Genomic DNA, 7,649 nt, shown 5'->3' with positions numbered 1-7,649 from the left:
AAATACAAGTAAATATAAAGAGGTAGAAGAAGAAGATTACAAACTCAAAACAATAATAATACAAGTAAATAAGATCAACAAGATCAAAAGAATGAAAATAAAACCAATAAAAAGAACAAACTCTCACACAACCAAAGTGTAGAGTAGTGGGGATCACCAACTTGAACAAGGTTTAAGACCTTTGTCCAAAAGCTTATTTCCCCCTATTATCTAAGCACTAAGGGATCTCTCTAGGAAATAGCTCTCTGGAATTATCAAGCCTTTTTGGTGTATTTTCCAGCCAAGTGCTTTGTGGATGGAAAATGGTGTGTCTTACAAGTGAGCATTAGACTCCTATTTATAGAGTTTTGAGACACCAATTGAATTTCAAATTCCACCAACCCCCATGGCTGTTACCAATGATTAATTGAATGTTTATGGAATTAAAATAGAGATTTGGGAGTTACTTGACTGTTGGAAACATTCAAAATTGGATAAAACCGAAGTTGAAAAATGTTGTCAGCCGCTCAGGCCGCGGCCCACGGTGTGTTTTTTGCCTATTTTTCCTCTTAGGCCGTGGCCTGAAAGACATAGGCAGCGACCCAAGTCATTTTTTGAGCAACCAATTTTCCAAATTTGCCAAAACGTTCCAAATTCATTCCCACTTGATTTTTTAACTCCCATACACTTTATGAGAGTTAAAATCACATCTCTAACAGCCATATTTCACATATGGCTTTAAGAAATTCAAATCAAAATGTGTAATATCAAATCTACACATTATTGGGTAATATTTGGGAGTTACAAGTTTGTAACTCCAAAATATGTCACATTTGGGCACATACATGTGTCCAATTTTGTGACTCTCAATAATATGTTACAAGGTGTGACAAATCACATTTGTGTGAAAAATCACATTTGTGTGAAAAATCACATTTGTGTGAAAAATCACATTTGTGTGACAAATCATATTATGTCACATTATTGAATCTCACATTATATTATTTAAAATAATATAACAAGTACCATCTCCTATAAGGTGGCGATGTTACCCTCTTAGGCATCAATCTTTTTCTGCTGGGTGGCCACCTGTTCACGGAGCACCACCACTTCTGGTGTCTCCTCCGCACCCATGGGCTGAGGGTATTCTTCCTCATAGTACTACTGGTCACCACCGTCTTCTTTGCCGTCATACTCTATGTCTTCGTCATAATCCTCCACCATCTCAGGCATGTCCTGAGGTGGCTGTCAATTGATTTCCCCTCCTTCAACTTCGGTAGGAGGGACTATGTTGTCTGTGACATTTCGTCAAGTGGTTACCATGGCTGTAAATGTTCTGAATGCTTTCTTCAAGATCTCAATGAAAGCACCAAAATGTTGACTACCTGTTTTGCTATCAACTTAAAGACGAGAGATTAAAGAAATAAAAAACAAGAACACAACAATTTTTATGTGGTTCATGCTATAAAAGAGCCATAGTCCACAGATATATGGTATTAAGAAGATTGAAAGCTTCCTAGTGCGATCTCCAATGGTGTTTTCTTAAGCAGCGTTTATATTGCTCTGAGTATAAGGCTCTCTTTCTCTAAAAATTCCAAACCCTTTGCAAAGAGACTCCTGGCGTTTATAGAGGCTGGGGTCATTAATGCTAATTATTTGTAATTAATACATATTCTCCCCGTTATTGGGGTATTAAGACCACTTTAATGCATTGGGCTGCATTAACGAAAGATCACGGCCCAGGCAATAAACGTGGGGCCCACTGTAGAAAGTTACCTACATTATGGGGAACATGCCCTTGGCACTGTCAGGCCATGCCGCATGTATTTCTTGTTAGGAGACGTAGTGGGAGTGCGAATTTTTGAGTTGTACAATTGACAACACTGTGGATGGAATGCCAAAAAGGTTGTCAGACAATCCTCTGATGTTGCAGACTTGCACTAATTGACACCTGGCTGGCCTTCTAGGTCCTAAGGACAAGAACCTTGACGTGAAAGGAAACTCCTTGTAAAGAGTTTGAGGAATACTAACAAGTCATCGAGGCATGGCTTCAGATAGACGTCCATTCCCTATATCTGAGTAATGCGGCCTTTAGTCGAGACATCTCCCCTCCGAGGACTGACCCTCAGGGCATGACCTAACTTGAAAAGGCACGCCTCTTTAGTACGTGCCCTACCCGCACCAGTTTCGGATTGCCACGTGTCCTTTGGTTAAAACATGGACAACACTGCATTTACTTGTGATAGAACTTATACATCTAATTCCTGGTACTTTGACAGTGGATGTTCTAGACATATGACAGGTGACGAAAACATTCTCATCAATTTTCAGACTATAAATTGTGGTACAGTCACTTTTGGTGATGGTGTAGCAGGTAAAGTTCTTGGAAATGGAACCCTAAATTTGGAACGGTTACCCAAACTAAAAAATGTTCTCCTGGTTGATGGATTAAAAGCTAAAGTAATTAGCATAAGTCAAATTTGTGATCAAGGATACACTGTTAATTTTTCTTGTGATGATTGTAGTGTGATTAATCAAAATAGAAATTGTGTTCTAAAAGGATTCAGATTAGTTGATAAATGCTATACTCTCTCTCAAAATATGTCATGTCACTTGGCCATAAGCAATTATACTAATCTGTGGCATGAAAAATTTGGTCACATTAATTTCAAAAACTTGAATTTTTTTTTTAAATGCAGTTATTGCTCGTGGTTTACCCAAACCAGGTAGAGAATCTACCGGTAAGTGTGAACCTTGCAAACTTGGTAAGCAATTAAAAATCACTCACAAAGGTATCACAAATGTGAATACCACCAAGGTCTTAGAATTGCTTCACATGGATCTCATAGGTCCAATACAGGTTGAAAGCTTAAATGTAAAAAAATATACATTTTTGTGTGTGTAGATGATTATCTTATTTTACTTGGGTTGATTTTTTTAAAAGAAAAAGCTAACATTTTTGATGTTGTCAAAACTCTTTGTTTAAAATTAAAAGTTGAGAAAGAATGTACTATTGGCAAGATTGTTAGGATTTGTAGTGATCATGGAAAAGAATTTGAGAATGTTGTTTATGATGAATTCTTAAAATCTTGTAGAATATCTTGTGAATTTTCAGCTCCCAAAACTCCTGAGCAAAATGGAGTTGTTGAGAGACAGAATCACACTCTTCAGGAAATGGCAAGAGTAATGTTGAATAACAAGAAACTGTCAAAAAGATTGTGGACAGAAGCTATTAATACTACTTGCTACATAATAAATAGAGTGGTTGTGCGTCCAGGTACTGCCAAAACTCCTTATGAGATTGGAAAGGTAAGCATCCAAATGTAATTTATTTTCACATTTTTGGGTGTATGTGTTACATATTGAGAGATCAAGAAAATGTTGGAAAATTTGACGCTAAAAGTGATGTAGGTGTATTTCTTAGTTATTACATAAACAGTAGGGCACATCGTGTGTACAACATGAGAACCCAAAGTATTATGGAGTCTGCTAATGCTGTTGTTGATGATTGCAAAGATTTTTCAAAATTTTCAATAGAAGACGAGATAGATAAATTTATGGAAGAATCTCCTAATCAATCAAAAGTCCAGAATGATGTATCATAAATTTCGTTTGTTGCCACATGAACTAAAACTGAATCATCACTTGATACATCTTCATCTGAACAGACAGAGACGCAAATACCTAAACTTATCACTGATCCAATTCAGAGAGAACCTTCAGCCAGGGTTAAAAAGAATCATCCAGCTGATTTCATTCTGGGAGATTTAGAAGAAAGCTTTGTCACAAGGAAACAGTATGAAAATCTCATCCAATATGTGTTTTTTACCTCTTCACTTGAACCAAAAAATGTGAAAGAAGCTTTAACTAATGAGTCTTGGATTAAAGCTATGCAAGAAGAGGATGACAGGACAAATGGAGGATGTTTCCATTTGGGAAACAACTTGGTGCCGTGGCACAACAAAAATAAAATTTTCATTTTATTATCTACTGTTGAGGTCGAGTACATTGATGCTGACACTTTTTGTACTAAACTATTATGGATGAAACAAATGTTTTTGGGCAAAACGCTTACTAAAAGTGTATTGAGCAAAATTAATAGAATTTCTTTAGTTTTAGGTTCTTCTGAGAGAATAGAGCTACCTATGCCAGTTTGTGAAAGCCAACTTTGAGTAAGTTGAGGCTGTGTAATTAGACCTATGTAGAGGATACGTTACCATTGAAAATGGCTACCACTACTAGTGTAGTGTGACAGCGTCTCCATTGGGTACTACAGAAAAAGGCCAAAATTGCCAACATGGGCAATGGCCCTATTTTTACACTTCACACACTAATACTTGTTCTGAATAAAGAAAAAGTAAAAATTGTAAGTCTCATTCTCTTTGTTAATGTTTTTTCCTAAAAATATTTTGTGCTCTTGATTTTTTTTATTCCAACACTCTCAGGCATGTTACACAAATCAAATATTTTTTCTAACATAATAGTACTCATTTAATTTTTGATCGTTTGGTAACTGTTTTTCACGTTTTGAATTTTTGTTAGCAGCAAAAATAAATGTTATGGTCATGCAATAATAAAAACAAAGTATAAATAAAAAAAATGCGAATATCGAAAAAATAAGGGGGCAAGAAAATTGAATGAATTGTGCAGGGTACGAAAATCTTGCTTGAATTTTTTTTCCATTTGATTAAGTATTATTTTTGTCAATATTCTCTCTAAAGTTAAGGTTTGTCTGAATATTAATTGTGTTTGTGTGAGAAAAAGGACTCTTGAAAAAAAAATTTGGCTGTCTCTTTTGGTTTGGTCACAATTATGACAACTTTTTTTTAAAATCGGGTAGCTACCCATTTTGTGCCTATAGCCTCATGTTGGTCCTCACATTCCCACGATCACTCTCCTATTTACTCACTCTATCATTTTATTTGTTCTTTCTCCTTGGTTATTCTCTCTTGTTTTTTCTTTCTTGTGCTTTCTAGTGTGCAGGAATCAATGGTTCGAACCAAGACTATCGATACTTTGAAGCCCTTTCTCGGTGCTTCCAATTCCTTTGCTTCATATGGTGTTAGTTCTGAGACATCAGAACTTCATGCTGTCAAATCTGTCTTTCGTTACATGTCCAAAGAACAAGCTTCTTTGTCTTTTGTTTTTATTTTTCGTTACTTTGGCACCTTCATAGACAAAAAGGGGGAGTAGTTTGGTATTATTTTTATGTTCTGTGTACAATTGTGGACCCTATTTTTTAGGGGGAGTTGTGAGGTATGTCTTGTTAAACTTTTTCCAAAAAGTTGACATTTTTTATCTTTGTTAGTATGCTTGTTTCCAGGGGGAGTTCTTAGGAACTTAATTCTTTCTTTCTAACAAAGTGTTTACTACAGGTTTTTTGAGCTCTTATTGATAAATATATTTTGTCTAAAAAGTTGCCAAAGGGGGAGATTGAAAAGTCCTAAATTTGCTAACCTTTTTAATAAATATATTTTATTTTCTAATTGGCTTTTTTTTTCAAAATTATTGGATAAGTAAGTGGATTGTGTCTCTTTTTGGTTAGAATAAATTCTTTATTAAGTGCCTTTTATATATAGTAAAGTTTCCTTATTTATTTATGAAAACCTTGTCTATAATAAGCATGTATATTATAGAATCATTTTCTGCATATTTTGCTCAATTTTATTTGGTTTAAAAAGAGAAAACTGGATGATGCTTTGTGCCCCATGAAGGAAATCTCAAAATGAACCTGGTTGAGATTTAAGTCAAGGTTCGTCCACATTCCTGATGCTACAGAATGATTCCCTGACTCATTTGGAAAATCCGGTAGTCAATGTAAATTGAAGTTATTTTTAGTAACTTCCTGATTTGTTTTGATTGGGACCATAAACGAGATTGGTTGGCTTAGGGTTTCCTAAACTCTATAAATACAAACCTAAGTAGCAACTAATCTTAATCTCTTCACCACGCTAACGTTTTATATTTAGAAGAGTTCTTATATATGTAAAGAGAAGTCTTTGTTCAACTATCTATTTGTTTGTTTGTTTGGCTTTGTGTTGTTTATTCTTAAACAAGTCATAAAGCTTGTGAATGTGACATACATTCTTAGAGAGAATATTTCCATAAATATCACTTCAGGAGGAAGCGAGCACTCATCAAGTTTAGAAGGGATTTCATGTTCTTAGTGTTTATCAAAATCAGATTATTAAAGTGGAATATTTTAAGGTTGCGACAAGGAATTAGAAGGAGTCTAAACTTTGTATAAGTCAATTGCTTATTGTATTCTTGAGACTTTACTAATTGATTTTATCTCTGGGCGTGCCCTCGTGGACTAGGTTTTTCGAACCACGTAAAAATATTCTTGTGTTTCGTTACTTTTAGTTTATTTACAAACTGTTCGCTTATTCTAATTCATCAGTAATCTGTCCTGATATATCAGAAAATCTGTCTGATCAAACAATTGGATAACTATTCCGCATTAATTAAATTGTTTGATAAATTCAATTAGTAATCTTATAAAATGGAATTTTAGTTTCTGTTAGATTTAACATTTTTTTTTATTGTTTTCTAATACCGTTAGTTTTAAAGTCATCTAAATAAGGTAAATAAATTAAACAAAAACAATAAAATCATCTAAATAAGGTAAATAAATTGAAAATAAAAATAATAAATGAGTCAAAATAATTTCTTATAACATATTTTAAAATTTCATATTAAAGTATTTAAAATACTCTATCAATTATATTTTCAAAACTATAAGTGAAAAATATTTATGTACTTAAATTTATTTATTTTTGAATTAATTATTTATTTTTTCATTTAATGTACTTTGTTTATCCAAACATATAATAATATTGACATAGACATAGACATAAATATACATATTTCTTATTTTTTTCGTTTAGTTTTTTTAATTAGAAATTACTTATTTTAGTTGCTCTTGCCGTTAATTGAATAATATATATTTATATATAGGTTGTTGACGTTGCTTTTCGTCAACTTAAAAAAAGAGAGCAATTAAACAAGAATATACTAGAGGAAATGAATAAAAGGAAAGAAAACAAGATCTTTTTACGTGGTTCAGCAGTTAAAATGTGCCTAGTCCACGAGTCTATATTATTAGCTCTTTGGAGTCTTCTGGAAACTTTAAGAGAATAATTGCCCAGAGTTTTCTCTCCAAATCTCAATATTTCGGTCCCATACAAATGAATAATCCCACTCCATTTATAGAGGGGTTTTCTGAATTGACGTCGTTTTTCATCAACTTAAAAGAGGAGAGCAATTAAACAAGAATAAACCAGAGGAAATGAATAAAAGGAATGAAAACAAGATCTTTTTACGTGGTTCAGCAGAGAAAATCTACCTAGTCCACGAGTTTATATTATTAGCTCTTTGGAGTCTTCTGGAAACTTTAAGAGAATAGTTGCCCAGAGTTTTCTCTCCAAATCTCAATATTTTTGTATGCTACAAATGAATAATCCCACTCTATATATAGAGGGGTTTTCTGAATTGCTTCCCACATATTTCGGGAAGAGATTCTATAAATCGAATAATATAATGCCATTAAATGAATTAGTTACTATGTACATGGTAATATCCCATAAAATGTGGGATTTAATAACGAATTACAAAAGATCCCTTAAACATAGGGAATTTATAACAATAAATACGTTCACACACAGCTAGCG

The sequence above is a fragment of the Humulus lupulus genome, chromosome 1 (genome assembly GCF_963169125.1).
Source record: "Humulus lupulus chromosome 1, drHumLupu1.1, whole genome shotgun sequence".
Taxonomy (NCBI): Eukaryota; Viridiplantae; Streptophyta; class Magnoliopsida; order Rosales; family Cannabaceae; genus Humulus; species Humulus lupulus.
Note: the sequence above shows the minus strand (reverse complement) of the source record.